This window comes from Triticum urartu, chromosome 6 (assembly GCF_003073215.2).
Source record: "Triticum urartu cultivar G1812 chromosome 6, Tu2.1, whole genome shotgun sequence".
NCBI lineage: Eukaryota > Viridiplantae > Streptophyta > Magnoliopsida > Poales > Poaceae > Triticum > Triticum urartu.
In genome coordinates this window covers 519,068,127-519,087,125 of record NC_053027.1, presented here as the reverse complement: position 1 = coordinate 519,087,125, position 18,999 = coordinate 519,068,127, and the positions used below count along the sequence as shown (strand labels likewise).

The 18,999-nt window shown below is 43.1% G+C and overlaps 1 long non-coding RNA gene across 3 annotated transcripts; it reads right to left on the bottom strand.

The window, feature by feature from the left end:
* Positions 1-4,867: 4,867 nt before the first annotated feature.
* Positions 4,868-10,031, bottom strand: LOC125514777. Of its 3 annotated transcripts, none has more exons than XR_007286600.1 (3): positions 8,358-9,989; positions 7,771-8,237; positions 4,868-7,674 (listed from the first exon to the last, which is right to left on the bottom strand). It is a non-coding gene; the product is annotated as an uncharacterized LOC125514777 (long non-coding RNA). The 3 variants fall into 3 exon arrangements; XR_007286599.1 differs by having other exon boundaries at positions 4,868-7,398; positions 7,509-7,674; positions 7,771-9,987; XR_007286598.1 differs by having other exon boundaries at positions 7,771-10,031.
* Positions 10,032-18,999: the final 8,968 nt, after the last annotated feature.

The following is an 18,999-nucleotide window of genomic DNA, read 5'->3' as shown; positions in this document are numbered from 1 at the left end:
CTAAGCGAGAATACTGCTTGTGCATCCAATCCCTTAAACCCCAAAGTTATTCCAGATGAGTCCACTATACCTTCCTATATGCGGTATCTACCTGCCATTCCAAGTAAATTTGTATGTGCCAAACTCTAAACCTTCAAATAATCATCCTGTTTTGTATGCTCGAATAGCTCATATATCAACTAGGGTTGCCTGTATCTTCCATGTTAGGCGGGTTATTCTCAAGAGGAGTGGACTCCGCTCCTCGCTCACGAGAAAATGGTTGGTCACCGGGATGCCTAGTCCCATGCTTTATGCAAACTAAATCAACAATAATTACAAAACAAAACTCCCCCTAGGACCTGATGTATGTTGGAGGCACTCGTTGTTTCGAGCAAGCCATGGATTGATGTTTGTTGGTGGAGGGGGAGTATAAACTTTACCATTCTGTTTGGGAACCGCCTATAATGTGTGTAGCATGGAAGATATCGCCATCTCTTGGTTGTTATGTTGACAATGAAAGTATACCGCTCAAAATATTACTCACCTCTATTTCAAAACCGAGCTCTGGCAACTCTACAAATCCCTGCTTCCCTCTGCGAAGGGCCTATCTATTTATTTTTATATTGAGTCATCATCCTCTTATTAAAAGCACCAGTTGGAGAGCACCGCTGTCATTTGCATTCATTACTGTTAATTTATATTAGGTGTGACTATGATTGGATCTATTTTACCATGAATTACAATGTCTAGTCAGTTCTTGATCTTTAAAGGTGCTCTGCATTTATGTTTTGCGGTCTCAGAAAGGGCTAGCGAGATACCATCTTGTTATATCATATTATGATTGTTTTGAGAAAGTGTTATCATCTGAGATTTATTATTATGGCTTGCTAGTTGATTATGCTATTGATATGGGTAATCATGAGACCTGAGAATTGTTGCAAATATGGTTAGTTATAATCTTTGCTGAAAACTTGAATGCTAGCTTGACATATTTACAACAACAAGAGCAAACAGAGTTTGTAAAAGTTTTTCTTTATTTCTTTCAGTTTGTCAACTGAATTGCTTGAGGACAAGCAAGGGTTTAAGCTTGGGGGAGTTGATACGTCTCCGTCGTATCTACTTTTCCAAACACTTTTGCCCTTGTTTTGGACTCTAACTTGTATGATTTGAATGGAACTAACCCGGACCGACGCTGTTTTCAGCAGAATTGCCATGATGTTGTTTTATATGCAGAAAACAAAAATTCTCGGAATGACCTGAAACTCCACGGAATATCTTACAATAAATAATAAAAAAAATTCGCCAAAGATGAAGACCAGGGGGCCCACACCCTTTCCACGAGGGTGGGGGCGCGCCCCCTGGAGACCTCCTGACTCCAACTCCAACTCCATATATCTACTTTCTGGGAGAAAAAAATAGGAGAGAAGAAATCATCGCGTTTTACGATACAGAGCCGCCGCCAAACCCTAAAACCTCTCGGGAGGGCTGATCTGGAGTCCGTTCGGGGCTCCGGAGAGGGGGATTCGTCGCCGTCGTCATCATCAACCATCCTCCATCACCAATTTCATGATGCTCACCAACGTGCGTGAGTAATTCCATTGTAGGCTTGCTGGACGGTGATGGGTTGGATGAGATTTATCATGTAATCGAGTTAATTTTGTTAGGGTTTGATCCCTAGTATCCACTATGTTCTGAGATTGATGTTGCTATGACTTTGCTATGCTTAATGCTTGTCACTAGGGCCCGAGTGCCATGATTTCAGATCTGAACCTATTATGTTTTCATCAATATATGAGAGTTCTTGATCCTATCTTGCAAGTCTATAGTCACCTATTATGTGTTATGATCCGTTAACCCCGAAGTGACAATAATCGGGATACTTACCGGTGATGACCGTAGTTTGAGGAGTTCATGTATTCACTATGTGCTAATGCTTTGTTCCGGTTCTCTATTAAAAGGAGGCCTTAATATCCCTTAGTTTCCATTAGGACCCCGCTGCCACGGGAGGGTAGGACAAAAGATGTCATGCAAGTTCTTTTCCATAAGCACTATGACTATATTCGGAATACATGCCTACATTATATTGACGAATTGGAGCTAGTTCTGTGTCAGCCTATGTTATGACTGTTACATGATGAACCACATCCGGCATAATTATCCATCACTGATCCGATGCGTACGAGCTTTCCATATACTGGTTTACGCTTATTTACTTTCCCGTTGCTATTGTTACAATCACTACAAAATACCCAAAAACATTACTTTACTTTCGTTACTCTTTTGTTACCGTTACCATCACTATCATATTACTTTGCCACTAAATACTTTGCTGCAGATACTAAGTTTCCAGGTGTGGTTGAATTGACAACTCAGCTGCTAATACTTGAGAATATTCTTTGACTCCCCTTGTGTCGAATCAATAAATTTGGGTTGAATACTCTACCCTCGAAAGCTGTTGCGATCCCCTATACTTGTGGGTTATCAGGGCGCGGGAAACGACGGGCGCGTCGGTGGCGGCGGCCTTGGGCATCAGCAGCAGCAGTTGTACTAACAACAGGCGGCAGCGAGCCTGGCAGGGGGCGGCCTTGGTCTGCAGGTGGCGCGCGCGTAAGTACGGCGGACAGGGGCGCGGCGGACGCGGTCGGGGAAGGCGCGGGCCAGCGGGGGCGCGGAGAGCACAACCCCGACGCGGCGAGGGCGTACGGGGCAAGCGCGTGAGGAAGGCTGTGGTCGCGCGGGACCGGCAGCGCGGGGAGCATAGCTCCGTCCATGGCGGCTGCGAGAGTATACGGGGAGGCGACCAGCGCTGGTACGGTGAGGTATGACAAGGCGGAGGAGGGACGGAACCTCACCAACGTTGCTGAGAAGGCCCGGGGAGGACTTACCAGAGCAGACGACGGCGACGAGCCTGGCGTCCAGAGGAAGAAGTGGTCGGGGCTGTGTTGCGGGACCGTCCCGGCTCGCGTGGCTTGGCGTAGGAGTCGAGGAAGCCGAAGCGGAGCCCCTGGCGCAGTCCTAGGCAAAGGGGGTGGCGGATAGCGCGTAGACGGCGACGGCCATGGCGGCGGTGTCCAGCGAGGAGAGCGAGTGGGAGGGAGAGGAGAATGAAACTAGGGTTTCTCTATGGAAGAAGAGGGGCCCTTATCCATCTCCACGTGCAACGGGGTGGCCGGCGTGTGTCCATCCTGGCCACGGACGCGGCTCGTGCATCCAGCGCGACCATGGTGAATAGTGAGGAAGAACACAGGGGTAAGTTGGGCTGGGCCTCCCTGTAGCAGGTGGGCCAAAGTGCACGTGAGTGCTTTAGTTTTTTTTAACCCTTGTCTCTTTTTGTTTTCTATAATTACTTATGTTTTCCACTTTGTTTAGTTAGTAAAATATTTTTGTTGCACATGAAACCTCACACATAAATTACACACACTATTCCTAGACCACACACAAAGCTTCACAATTTTTGAAAAGGCATAAGTAATTGTTTTATTTTTGAAAAGGCCAAAATATTTGCTGATGGACCATTTATTATATTACTAGGGATTTATCTATGAGCCAAATGAAGTTGGTTTCAATATGACAATTGATCATAGGAATTTATATAATAATGCAACATTTTAGTTTTACTGATTGAACAAACAATTTATTTGACATATTTTAAATTTGAAAATGGCTTTGATTTTGTTAAGTGACAATTAGCTTAGTAAAGCATGGTGACAAGGAATCATTAGGGTGAGATTCAGGGCCGTCTCCAGGAATTTGGGGCCCCGGTACAAAATGCAAAACGAGGCCCTACTTTTTTTTACAAATCATATAACTAAAATATTAATATAATTAAATCATACTCTCACTTAATTATATATATAGCTAAAATAGTAAAGTTAGTACTAAAAAAAAAATAAAAAAACAGACCTGATGTTCTACTGAAAATCATCACCCGACTGGTCTATGTATCCATTCTTCACCGCTGTGAATTGTGATGCGATAGACGAGATTCAGTGAAAAATTCTTCTACATCACATCGCCAACAACAGGTCAAGTAGCTGCCGGGAAACTTATAGAAACAATCAAACCACTGAGCCAATAAACAATAGACTACATAGAGATAGAAAAATTAAAAAGCCTAAAAGCCAGTACGTGCGTGGATCACAAATTCACAGTTGATCTGCTGGCTCGTGGTAGTGGTATATACGCGAATCACAAAATTCTAGTGATCCCTTGTGTGTTTGCTTCTGTAATACTGTTAGTAGACGCGTGGATCACAAAACATTGTCAGAACTCACTAGATGAGGAGGCGGAGAGCTTCTCGTCCATGACTCTTCTAACAGCTTGTCCAAGCAATCGGCGACTCGGATGAACGGCCTAATGAGTCACAAATTCATGTCACGGGGACTTGGAACGGACGAATGGAGGAAACAGGTCATGCGGGTAGATCTACAGCGGTAGACGAAGACATAGAACAGGGCAGATGAGCAGGCGGCGCGTAGATGAAACGTCGACGTGACGGCTGGGAGACTAGTACCTGCGTCTGGACAACTAGTGAATAATGGTGGAAGAGCGGACAGGCCTTTTTCACTCGTGCGATCCCTGATGGCCTGGCCTGCTACTTCTGTATAACGTATTTAAATGACCCAACGATTTGGGAGCCCTGTGCATGTGCACAGCTCGCACATGCCTCTGGACGGGCCTGGTGAGATTACTGTAGCATGACACTGGGGGTGTTACACGAGCGAAAGCAGCGACTAATATGTGGTCAATAGGGGCTGGGGCGCCACCTGGTGGCGCCACCTAGGCGGCATGTGCGCAACCTAGGCAGCATGTGCGCACTTATCTTGTTTCAGCATATTTAGCTATCATGTTTGGTCCTTAATCTCACTCATATATATCAATATGGGCATATATGCTATAACATTAGGATCTATTAGTTGCACATCGATCAAACATACATATATTATATTATTTGAGTTCAGAACCCTCATAGGCAGTGGTACATCTATTAAGGATATGACGACTCAACCATGGAGCATAATCGGCCGAGAAGAAAAAAAGCGAAGACAAGCTGACAAAAAGTGCTTCAGTTTGACTGATGAAAGAGACGTCATGAGGCCACGACTAAGGAACCAAATAAAAAGAACACCTTTGAGAGTCCTCCAGAGGCTTGGCATCATCCATTTCCACATCAGAATCAGCATGATGCCTCTCATTGGAATTCTTTTGGTCTTCATCAGAATTAGCCAATATATGATGACTGTTAGCATGCTACTTCTGAAACCACAACTACAGCCAATAAGCATCAGTGATCACATTTAAAGCTAATACCAACATACCAATCTTTTTCCCACATAGGCAGTATGTTATCTTTGCCTCTTTTAAATACTGAAGCAAACCAGGTGATTTCAATTCTCTATGAATTAAATGCTTACAGAAAATAAGAATGCCATTCTAAACACAACTGCTTGGAGATGATTAAGAATAGATGGCAAGAATATGGGCCAGCGCATTACAAACAGACAGGACATGCGTAGTACATTATAGAACGGAGAAATTACAACAATGAAAAATGGACATGATGAGATATCCAAATACAACAAACTGGATCCACATAAATGTGTAATACCTGAAGAAACAGAATACCTTTGTATCTTCATCAAGGAACCAATCATCGTGCCGCAATGTCCAGTGCATAGCATCCAATTAATATCCTGTTCTTGTTATGTGGATTCCAGGGGATACATGATAAGAATACATTTATTTTCTATATATAGTTTGATGGTTTAATGTAGCCAGACTTAAGAAGGTGAAACTTAATTACATCAGAGCAGTCTTTCCTAAGAAGTGTCATTTGAATCCTACCAAACCAAGCCATAAAAACGTCGCCTCCCCCGTATAATGTATCACATGCATCTGCAGCTCGAGTGTTTAACTACAGCAGTGCTTTTGCTTTTTCCTTCGCCGCTATCGCCCGATCGATCAGCGTTCAAGCGCATTTCTTAGGGACCCCAAAGACCAGCCAACCTTCCAAAAACACTATGAATCCTATCTTTATAGGATTACATAAAGTGCAGGATACCATGAGTACACTACACACTCGATCACTCAACATAAAACTGAGTGAAACAAGTCATGACGGCATGTAAGAAATCCACTAAAAAAGGATCATACCATCATGTAGCCAAAACGGATGAGAAAATCACATATTTGCTACTTTCAATATCGGGCTTCTCAAAATTGCCATTTTCAAGATTGGCTTCGTAAAATTGCCACTCATGACATTGACTCCTTGATTGTCATGCCATTTGCCTCCTTTTATTGATTTCTTTCTTCTTTCCTCATTTATAGGCATTAGAAAAGACCAAACTACCCCTGATGCTAAGTACACGTGCTAAGTATTTGTATCTGGCTATCGATCTAAGTTTGACAGGGTGAAAGGAGCCACAAAAATTTCTCGTCGCCAGACAGAGCGCCCGCTGACGCCTCCAGTCGCCGCTCGTGCCACTCAGCCGCACACTGCTCGTTCCACCAGACCACCATCTGTGGGCACCACTCACGCCGCCCGTCCTGGTCGTTGTTCAGTCACTTGGCATAAGGAGGAGGTAGGGCATGTCACGGGAGGATGGGAGGACGAGAGGGAGGTGGTCGTGGAGGAGCTGCCGTCGGCCGGCAAGAGTTCTCTGGACGACTGCCTGGGGCAGACTTTGTGGTGTTTATGCCGCCGCCGCTGTACCGAACGATCCACGGCGCGTGGCCTGCAGGCAATCGGCAGCGCATGACGTCCAGCCGGTGGCAAGAGGCATCCAGGGGATCGGCGGCGTCAGAACCGCCGAAGCATGGCATCCAGTCAACTGACGGTATGGCACACGCGATATTATCAGCATGCAGCGCCCGCTTTGATGGTTCAGGTGCTGATTCGATGCCAGATGTGTGTACGTGTAGATAGCCACAGGGGTAAGTTAGTCTTTGACTAGCCCGATAATGTGAAAAAATTAATTAAAATGAATAAAAGTGGAGCTAATGGCATACTAATCAAGGACTCCACGACTTAAGTGGCATTTATGCGAATCAATTCTCCAAAGTGGCAAATCTGCGAAGCCCCATGAACAAAGTGGAAAAAATCCAAATGTCTCCAAAAGGAGGGATTGATCACCCTTCTCAGACATGATAATTACTTACAAATTATACAATTGTAGTTGGAAAGCAACCTCACTTTTAAGATTCCAGTAGCTGGAAGTTAAAGAGCAATGATTATAGTAGATCATAATAGTTAAACTTGACTGACTTTATACACTACTTTAGTTGTAAACTACTTTTCTTCAACAAACAGTTATAAAGTTGCCACGACAAGAGAATATGAGAGGAAGCTGCACCTCACTCAAATCGATTCTGAACTACTTACGCTCATCAATGCATTTATTCTTGAACTTATTGTACCTTCATAAACAAAGAAAAATGGCATCACCATGTCAAGCTTAGGATGAAACAAAGGAATGGATGGCATTGATATCTAATCATTTGAAGGAAATTAGAACTTGCAAGCATACCACAAGTTGTTTAGAAATGAACCTTTGTTGCTGGAATTCTTTTTTCTCTAGAAATTGATGGCTTGGGTGCTCAAATGGTGGCAAAGATTTAGGCACTTATCCAATAGGCAAGCTCCCAGTAGGATATGTGTGAGGAGATAAGCTCATCTCTGAACTTTTATAGGTACTGAACAACAACAAATAGTCATTCGGGTAACCACAAAATGAGATAAACTAAGGGCATGGTTTACTGAAAGAAACTCCCATCGATTATATATCTAACCTGTAATTTTCTGGAAGGTGGCCGGCAGCAGCTTACTTGGGCTCGCTTTGCCGCCCCGGGCCTTGTCCCCGACGGCTTCCTCATCGTCGCGGCACTGCCCCTCCTAGCCGACTTCAGCACCACCTGGAAACCACCAGAAAACAGTTGTCATCATGTCAGTAGGTGACTACAATACAAAAAAAAATCTCTCACAAGAAAGCTTGAATGATGATGTAATCAGCCAAGCATACAACACTCAATAGATTGACAAGCAAAACAAATTCCATGAGAAGAACAGTGACTGCTTTAGAAGTTCAAGCTGAAACTCTATCGACGCAAATAAAAGTTTAATGAAGAAGTCAGTATAGATGTCTACAAATAGCATACTCAAAGTTGATTGGTTGCTACTCCTTACCAGCATCTTTAATGCAAAGGAATATGTGATCTACAATAAAGGATATGAAGGAAGATCCTGCTGCTTCTGTATGCTGTTCAAAATAGGTGAAGACGACAAAATTCAGCAAACTACCATGTCAATCAGTCAACAAAACAGCAGATACACTACCATGTCAAAACCACATATTCTGTGAATAAGACAAGACGCTCACCGAAATACTGCACCCTGGCTATGGTCTCAAGCACGAAGAACTTGGCATAGTCACGGTCATGGTACAACGCATCGAGTATCAGGATGACCGTATCCTATGGACATACCAAGATGTAAGATAACCACATGCTCAGCTCGACACCAAAGAACTTGGAAGTGGATCGTTGAATTAGCCAAAGTAGTAATGATATGGCAACACCAATTTTGATAATGACTATGCAGACTGAAATGACAGCAGCATAGAACACTGGTATCGCTATTCGATATCTCATAAGATATATAGCATGGTATTTGGGGGGATTAACAGAATGGGAATGTGTCAAAAAATAAAGAGTATATATGATACACTTAAGTTCATCTTCAGAATATATATATATCAGTACATAGTATCATTTGAATCCGGAAGAACTAATGCACATTTATACACCTCTGAATCCGGCAGAACTAATACAACAACAGTACATAGTACCTCTGTAGTTTCCATGCCAAATTTTGGGTGATATCAGACAATGAAAAGGCAAGATCATGAGAACAACATCAGTTTGAAAGACATTATAATTCCTCCTGGTAACAAATACTCCTTCATCTACTCAATTGTAGATACCTGGGAGTAACAAAACTGTACTTGCCAATAATGTTTTATTTGTGCTTCCCAAGCACCAACTCCTAAACTGAACACACAAAACTGTGAGCACATCTGCAATTTGTAGGAGAGAAAGGTGCAACGCTCAAAAAAACTGTCAAACTAACAGATCCATCAAGCAATTACGCACTTCTTACATCTATTATGGGCAATCTCAGAGTTTTGGGTAGACTTCGCAAACTGACAATTATGCAGGATTGAACTTTAACCTGGACACATAGGCCGAAGACATCAGCAAATCGACCAACCAAAACTTAGAAGCAACCATGACAAATTATGGTTCCACCCTACAAGCTGCAACCCAATAGAATGATCTGAAAAGCAAGCTAAGCAAAAGACATCCATACTACTTCCTGAATAGTGGGAACAATGAAAGGGATAAGGCCCAATAGAGAAAATATCATATTTCAGGACACCTATCTTGCCTGTTCGATTCAAGGGTAGGTGTAAGAAGAAGGGGATGGCGCCCGACAGAAGCCGCGGCCGGGGTGTCGCCGGTCTGGCCAAGCTGTCTTCCTACCTGATCCCCGCCTCCTACCCCTGTACACGACCTTCTCCACTCCTCTCTTGTCTTCTTCCACAGATTGACCACCCCGAGTGCAACTTGACCGGCGGCACGGGCGGGCTAGACCTCTTATATGGCGAGGTTGACGTCGTCGAGGGACAGGTGGCGCGGGCCCATGGAGATATCTTCCCGGCGTGTGGAGCCCGTCCGGCGATACTTCTGAAGATGCCGCCGCCACGACCACCCCGAGCCTCATGCGCCGGACGCCCGTCTAGTCGAGGACTCGGCTAGGAGGAGAGAAGCGGGGAGGAGAAAGAGAAGGAGAAGCGGTTGAGCCAGCGGCAAAGGGACCCGGGAGAGGAGGAGGCGAGCGGAGATGGGATTGGCGGCGTGGGGAGGAAGCGTGTTGTGCGGAGCTGCCTTCGTTGGGAAGGAAACATCCTGATGGGTGGAGGTGGCGCGTGGGGCTCGATGAGCTTTTCCGTTCCCACACTTTGTTTCTTTTTTATCTCGGCACAGTAAAAACGATCGACGTGGCCATCACCAGCGATCGGCCTTTGCGCAACTGTTAATGGGTTTTATTGTCAACCCATGTACGAGCGCTCGGCTGCGCGCTCGGGTGCGGATGTAGGAGAGTACTAATAGGGGTTACCCCTTGGCTGGGTGTTCCAGCGGGAAGTTTACACGACACAGGAGTGCTCTAGTAACGCCACGTGGTGCGCCTAAGCACACAATCTGTCACTCGTTGGTCGCCTCCCCCACATGGCATTTTTGGAGGGTTTTGTTTTATTTTTGTGGTTTTTTGTCATTTTTTTTATTTTTTATTTCCTTTTTTAGATTTTGAGTGTTTTTTTCTGTTAGAAGCGTCGGTGTATTGTGCATCTGCGTGGAACATAGGAGTACTTCCGCATGAAGCACAGTAGTGCTTCACACCCACGAAAAGCACATGTGTGTTTGACAAGTGGAGCACAGTTGTGCTTTCTCGCGAAGCACTGTTTAGTTTGCATTGGGAGCATAGTTCAGTTTATGTTGGGAGTACAATTATGCTTCACCCGATAAAGGTACAATCTAATTTACTTGGGAGCACAGTTTTACCTCTCGTCCACTGACTTCTTGTCCACTGGAGCACAAGTTATGCTAGCTGAGAGCACATTTTAGTTCACACTGAAGCACAAGTTACTACTAGTTAAGAGCACAAATTTTTTCAAAAAAATAAATTCCGATACCTATTAAGATGGGATCTAGTTTTCAAGATATTGCCACAAGAGACTCAAAGATGAAAACCTCATGATTCAGATGCATGGTTGAAGATGTAAATCCTTTAAAAAAATGAATCTACAAAAAAACAGTCAACCTACCATCCTCATGCGCGGGGTGAGGAAAACCCAACAACAATCTATGGTTGAGACAAATCAAGCCCAAGCAATGCGCCATTTGTCACCGCCAAAGAAGGATGATGTAACCTTTACAATAGATAACCATTAATCACGATGAAATATACCACCGCTAAACAAACTTTGGGGTGAGCAAGCGAGAGAGCTATATCACGTTTATAGCGAGACATATGTTTCTTTCACCTAAAACATTTTTCGGTCGCTCTGGTACTGGGCCGGCCGAGTACTATAGCACCAATTATTGAATGCGTTCACTGTTTTGCATCACTTTCTTGTGGTTTTTTTATACATTTTTATCTTTGGTTTTCTTTGTTTTTTTATCAGCTCTTTGGTTTTCTTTGTTTTTTTATCAGCTCTTTTAGTTTTCACATGATTTCATTGTTTTGTATTGGTTTCCTCGGATACTTTTTTTCCTTTTGTTTGGTTTTATTAGTTTCTTTCATGTTTTTCTTTTCTTTTATTATTTTCAATATATTTCACTGTTTTGCATGGTTTTTCATATTTTCTTTTTGGCTCTTCTTTTTCTCTTTGGTTTTCTTTGCTTTTTTTCAATTTTCTATGGTTTTTTTATCTTTTTCATACACATTGTATATTTTTGTATACAACAGGAATATTTTTTAACACAACTTTATCCTTTTTAAAATAGATTATTAACATTTTATTAAAATACATATGTGTTGGGGTCTACTCTTTTCTGGGAAATCTCCATTCCTGGTGCTATATGGATACAAGCCTCAGCATTGGGGGTATCATTTGGTGTGTTGGTGATGGATCGCTAATCAAAACCTGGAGAGATGCTTGGGTCCCAAGAGGCCACAACCTTCACCCAGTCACGCCGAAAGGTAATTGCCGCCTCCATTGGGTGGCAGATTTTCTAGATGAGCATGGTGCATGGAACGAGCAGCTTTTACGAGAACACTTCTGGGATCTGGATGTCTGTGAGATTCTGAAAATCCGCACCTCATCGAGAAACAGGCAAGATTTCCTAGCTTGGTTCCCAGAGAGGAGTGGAGAGTTCACGGTCCGGAGTGCATATCGCTTGGCGACGTTAGGCGTGGCCCCTGAGACGATGGGTGCGTCGAGTGTCCACCCCTCAGGAGAGCGACCTGTTTGGAGATGCATATGGAATGCGAGAGTGCCACTTAAAATGAGAATCTTGGCATGGAAGGTGGTCTCCGGGGCTCTGGCTACTAATGCATGCAAGAAATATCGTCATGTATCCACGAGAGACTCTTGCTCACTATGCGCGAAGGAAAAGGATACCAGCTTGGTGGTGCGCCACTCTGTTTACTTGGACAGCCAAGCTATTGGTAGCCGCCCGCCACACGAAAATACGGATCTTCTGAGGAACATTGGCCTTCCAGATGATGTCCCAAATTTTCCTCTCCCCCCCATGTTGCATCGCTGTATTGCCCCTCGTCTTTTTTTTCCTTTAGCATGAGTACAATCTTGTATGCGCTTTTAACTGAGAACATCCCCGTCTTCTCAAAGTGGCTTACATGATTGGATTGCCTGAATCTTCCTTAATCCATCCTATGCTCCAAGTTTCACAACTTTGCTCATAATTATTAAATTCATGCTCCAGTCAACTCATCCACGAATTGATGGAGAGATGTCGGCAATATATTTCAACACCTCTTCTCTCGTCTAGGCTTATTTTGTCCTTGGACGTGGGATTTATGTAGGCCGCATAATCTTTTTTTAATATTATGTTGACAGGATCTTGAACTCAAGACCTCCTAACTTTGATATCATATTGAATTCATGCTTCAGTCAACTCATCTAAAAGTTTGAACTGATGAAGAGACGGACAATATATTTCATCAATAATAAGACACTGCCTACTCCCATCTTGGCTCTCAACCTTGCCTCCCGTTCTGCTTTCTTCCATTTCCGCACACGTGTGGGTGCCCGGTTGTAATCCAAACTGTAGCTACTCTGTATTCCCTTAAGCAATACACCTGAGAATGAAAGATTCGTAGTAGTTAACTAAAATCAGAATCAAAATAGTTTCACTGATCCGAGAACCTAAACCTAACAACTGGATTTAATGATGATACGGAACAAACTTTACTTTTTTTGCGGGTCTTTTTTTTTGAGGGTCCGGAACAAACTTTATTGTCCCAGCAAGCACCCGTGTAGGGAGATAGATGAAGAGTGGCCGGAAACTAAAGGATTCTTCTGCTTTGGTTATCACACTTAGTCACTCTCACTCAAAGTTAGGCTAGTCATAGTGGGGTAACTTAGGTAGTAATTTAACACACCCCAAGATAATTTTGCTTATGTGACAAGTATTTAATGAGGAGAGGGGTGTTTGGAGTAACATAATATGTTGCTGTAACATAGCACTTTCCGAGGTAAAATGAGTCTATAAGGCAATAAATGAAACAATCTATGACACTACTACTAAGATACTTTGCACTATGAAGGTAGTAACTTAGACTAGTATCATATGCATGACACTAGTATAAGTTACTCCCCACTATGACCAGCCTTAGGCAAGATGCTCATAGTGGTTGTACTGATGGCACTCAAAGTCAGGCAAGATGTCAATAGTGGTTGTACTAATGGCACGTACGGTGTGGTTATTACTCAGTCGTGCGGAAATTAAAGAGCATATAGCTTACGGATGCACCTGTTGGGAGATGAGGCTAGTCAGGCTAGTCATAGTGGGAGTAACTTAGCTAGTAACATAGCGCACTTTGAAAAAATTCTATTTATATGGCAAGTAATTAATGAGAGGTGATAACATAATACGTTACTGTAACATAACGCTTTCCAAGACAAGATGAGTCTAAGAGCTAATAAATGAAGCCATCTATGATACTACTATTATGTTATTTTGCATTATGAAGGTACTAACTTAGACTAGTGTCATATGCATGACACTAGTCTAAATTATTCCCCACTATGACCAGCCTCATAGTGGGAGTAACTTAGCTAGTAACATAGCGCACTTCGAAAAAATTATGCTTATGTGGCAAATAATTAATGAGAGGTGATAACATAATATGTTACTGTAACATAACGCTTTCCAAGACAAGATGAGTCTAAGAGCTAATAAATGAAGCCATCTATGATACTACTATTATATTACTTTGCATTATGAAGGTAGTAACTTAGACTAGTGTCATATGCATGACACTAGTCTAAATTACTCCCCACTATGACCAGCCTGATAGCACGGGATACATACAACCGGTTTGGATGGCGGTCCAATACTAGAATTGGTGTATAGGCATTTAGTCTGATTTTTACAGGTTGTGGACTTGTTTATCTTTTTTAACTCTTTTCGAGATTTTGTACTGCACTACTTACTTGTTGCAGACTTCATTTAATAATAGGACCCTGATATTTGGCACAAGTGTGTCACACCGCTAATACAACCACACACACATCATTCCTTCATTTTAATTTCTTGTATTAGGATGAATCACTCTTTTGCATACATTTTTTCTCGAATTGTGTGCACACACTAGAGGACAAAAAATTTGATCTCATCCTAGATTCTCCTTATCTCGAAAATTCAAAATGTTTTTAGCTCAAAACCATTGGTCCAATGCAAAAATCATTTTCACATAAAAGATTCGTCGTGATGAGATCTTCAAAACTAGATCCCATGTTGGTATGTTTCGACGATTTTTTTGGTCAAAAAGTTGACACGCCTCGGCCACATAATTTACCACACAAGTGGTATGTAACTTACCGTGCTATTTCCACATAAGTTATCGGAAGCATCAAAATTGCTTTCCAACCCTTTGCACATGCATATGCATTTATGCACTAGAGGACAAAAAAGTTGATGTCATCCTAAATTCTTCTTATTTTGAAAATTCAAATGTTTTGTAGCTCAAGCCATTGATCCGATGCAAAAATCATTTTCATGTAAAAGATTCGTCGCGACAAGATCTTTCAACGAGATCCCATGTTAATATGTTTCGATGACTTTTTTCGTGTCAAAAGTTACCATGTGTGAGCTACATAAATTACATTTTCACATAAGTTATCGGGGTATTTTTTTTTTCAACAAGCTTTTATTCTCTTTGGTCAAAGTTACTGTGATGTTTGTATGTAAGTTACCGGGTATGTGGTTCGTATATTATCGTGCGATTGTTCACATAAATAACCGGGGGCTATGTTTTTGAACAATTTTTCCCTCCTCGGCCAAAGTTATTGCGGTGTTTGTACGGAAGTAATCGGGTATGCAGTTCACATATTACAGTACTATTTTCACATAAGTTACTAGGGTATGTTTTTTAAAAAACAATCATGCTTGGTGAAACTTATAATGTATTCGTATGTAAGTTATCGTGTATATATATGGTTTGTGTATTACCATGCTAATTTTTGTTGGGAAACACAGTAATTTCCAAAAAAAAATCTATGCACACGCAAGATCATGGTGATGCATAGCAACGAGAGGGGAGAGTATCGTCTACATACCCTTGTACGGAAGCGTTATGAAAACATGGTTGATGTACTAGTACGTCTTCACGATCGACCGATCTAGTACCGAAGACACGACACATCCGCGATCTGCACACGTTCAGCTCGGTGACGTCCCGCAAACTCACGATCCAGTAGAGCTTCATGGGAGAGTTTCGTCAGCACGACGGCGTGTTGACGGTGATGATGTTGCTACCGGAACATGGCTTCGCCTAAGCACCACTATGATATAACCGAGGTGAATTATATATGGTGGAGGGGGGCACCGCACACGGCTAAAGATCAATGATCAACTTGTGTGTCCATGGGGTGCCCCCTCCCTCGTATATAAAGGAGTGGAGGAGGGGGAGGGCCGACCCTCTCTATGGCGCGCCCTAGGGGAGTCCTACTCCCTCCGGGAGTAGGATCCCCCCCTTCCAAGTAGGAGTAGGAGAGGAAGGAAGGAGGAGAGAGGGAGGAAGGAAAGGGGCCCGACCCCCTTCCCAATTCGGATTGGGCTTGGGGGCGCGCCTCCCTCTTTTCTCTTCCCTCTCCTCTATTCCACTAAAGCCCAATAAGGCCCATATACTCCCTGAGGGGTTTCGGTAACCTACCGGTACTTCGGAAAAATGCCCGAACCACTCGGAACCATTCCGATATCCAAATATAGGTTTTCAATATATCGATCTTTATGTCTCGACCATTTCGAGACTCCTCGTCATGTCCGTGATCAAATTTGGGACTCCGAACTACCTTCAGTACATCAAAACACATAATCTCGTAATACCGATCGTCACCGAATGTTAAGCGTGCGGACCCTACGGGTTCGAGAACTATGTAGACATGACCGAGACTCATCTCCGCTCAATAACCAACAGCGGAACCTGGATGCTCATATTGGTTCCTACATATTCTACGAAGATCTTTATCGGTCAAACCACATAACGGTATATGTTGTTCCCTTTGTCATCGGTATGTTACTTGCCTGAGATTCGATCGTCGGTATCTCAATACCTAGTTCAATTTCGTTACCAGCAAGTCTCTTTACTCGTTCCGTAATGCTACATCTCGTAACTAACTCATTAGCTACATTGCTTGCAAGGCTTATAGTGATGTACATTACTGAGAGGGCCTAGAGATACCTCTCCGACAATCGGAGTGACAAATCCTAATTTTGATCCATGCCAACTCAACAAACACCATCGGAGATACCTGTAGAGTACCTTTATAATCACCCAGTTACGTTGTGACGTTTGGTAGCACACAAAGTGTTCCTCCGGTATTCGGGAGTTGCATGATCTCATAGTCATAGGAACATGTATAGTTATGGAGAAAGCAATAGCAACAAACTAAACAATCATCGTGCTAAGCTAACGGATGGGTCAAGTCAATCACATCATTCTCTAATGATGTGATCCCGTTAATCAAATGACAACTCATGTCTATGATTAGGAAACATAACCATCATTGATTCAACGAGCTAGTCAAGTAGAGGCAAACTAGTGACACTCTGTTTGTCTATGTATTCACACATGTATTAAGTTTCCGGTTAATACAATTCTAGCATGAATAATAAACATTTATAATGATATAAGAAAATATAAATAACAACTCTATTATTGCCTTTAAGGCATATTTCCTTCAATTTTCACATAAGTTACCATAGTATGTTTTGAAAAACTATTTTTTTTCAGGGTTATGTTTTCAACAATTTTTTTGGGTGAAAAATTACCACGGTGTTTCTATGTAAATTATCAAGTATCCAGAGTGTATCTTATCATACTGCCTGGGCCTCAGCCCGTCAATGCTCAAATCATGCACTTTCCCTTGTCTTTGCAAGGCTATCTTCAACGTGTATGTTCTCTATACCTCTCGCTTTCAATACACGAGAAAATAATTGCAAGGCTGTTAGCAATGTGCTTGGTCTTCTAGATGAAGAGTGCTTTCTCTCTGCTCATGAGAACGTCTCCGGCAAGTTGTCATCAAAATCCTTCATCATATAATTAGAGAAAAGGCCAACTACTGGCTGCAGCGTGGCAAGGTGCGAACTACACTAGAAGGAGACGAAAAATCTTGCTACTTTCATGCCTTTGCCTCAGCCCGGCTGAGACGCAATGAAATCACTGCCTTATAGTAGACGGAGTAGATTTTTTCTCACATGATGTGAAAATTTCAATCCTAACCAATTTCTACTCAAACTTACAACGGCCCTCTTTCACCCCTTCCTGAGACTTATCTCTGCAAAACCTATACCAATCACAAATTCCATATCTAAGATCTCTAGATGACCCCTTCCTGGACAAGGAAATATTTGATGCCTTCTTCTCCATATACGTGATTGCTAACCCCGCCAACTGGCTTTGGGCTTGGTTTCCATAGAAGCTTTTGCCCTTGTTAAAAGAGAATTTGCAAGATTTTTCTCGAATTCTACCACAACCGTGCAGGCATTTCCTGCCTTAACAGGGTGACTATCATTGTGATCCAAAAATAATCAGATGCCACAACACCCGGTGCCTTTTAACCCATCTCGCTTCAAAATTGCCCCATAAAGGGCTAGCGAAGCTCCTGACCTTATGTCTAAAACATTTCAATGCCGCTCTTAGTTCATGCTGACCAGACAGGCTTCCTCTCAGGTAGAAACATGTCGGAAGAATTTCTCTACGTGGCTGGCTGACATCCTACATTGTGCACGCACAAACGCACCCAGTATGTTTTTTTTTTTGTATTGTCACATCTTACAACACTTGTTTGTCAGTTTCTACCCGCACAAAACCAGTATGAAATCCAGTGAAAGCATGGAAATATTATTTTATTTTATCATCAGATACACATAAAGATGGCAATGAGGCCTCGAAACCGTGTCCCTGCGGGATTTTACCATATTAGGGGGCGGGGATGGGCATGTTTCGATCGCCCCAGGGATGCTCATGGGTAACATTTAAAACCCGCCAGGTTTCGCAGGTGCAAACCAATTCCAACACTACTCACACCTGAAACCTGCCAAACCCGTGAAACATATGACATGTGGTCCCTAGAATAGACCAGGGTTGGCCAAAAGCCCATTATCCCGCTTCTGTGCACCCCAAAAATCTCAAACTCACGCACCCGTCTGCTTACCTCCTGGTGCCGCCTTTCAAATGTGGCAATTGTTTTTTATGACCGCTCAAGAAGATGGTTCCCCATGGGTTTGAAAAATCCAACGAGGACAGAGATGGGCAAAAACCTATCCTCGCACGTGGTTCACGGACGGGGACGGGCTTGGGTTTCTCTCACGGGGATGGGGATGGGCAAGCAAAACCCGACGGAATTCGTCTCCGTTGCCATCTTGGGATACACATGATAGAATGCAGTTGCACTTCCAAATTTGCAGGAACTCCAGAAAACTACAATCACACACTCACAACTAGCAAATTTCTTTCTCTAACAAATTTCTGAGCAGTTGGGGCTATGATTTCCTAGGTCGATCATTCGACACTCTGGCTTGCTTGCGGGCGGTGAATGTCGAGGCGACGACCCCGGAAGGTGGTGAGGGTTGGTTGTGCATGGCACACCAGCTTGGCTGATACCGGGGTGGCGGCCCCGTGTTGTGTCGGCCGCCTTGGTGTTGGGTGGTTTGAACGACACGGTGTTCTTGTGGCACGCTATCTTCACCTTCAATGTTGGGGTGGCCTTGACC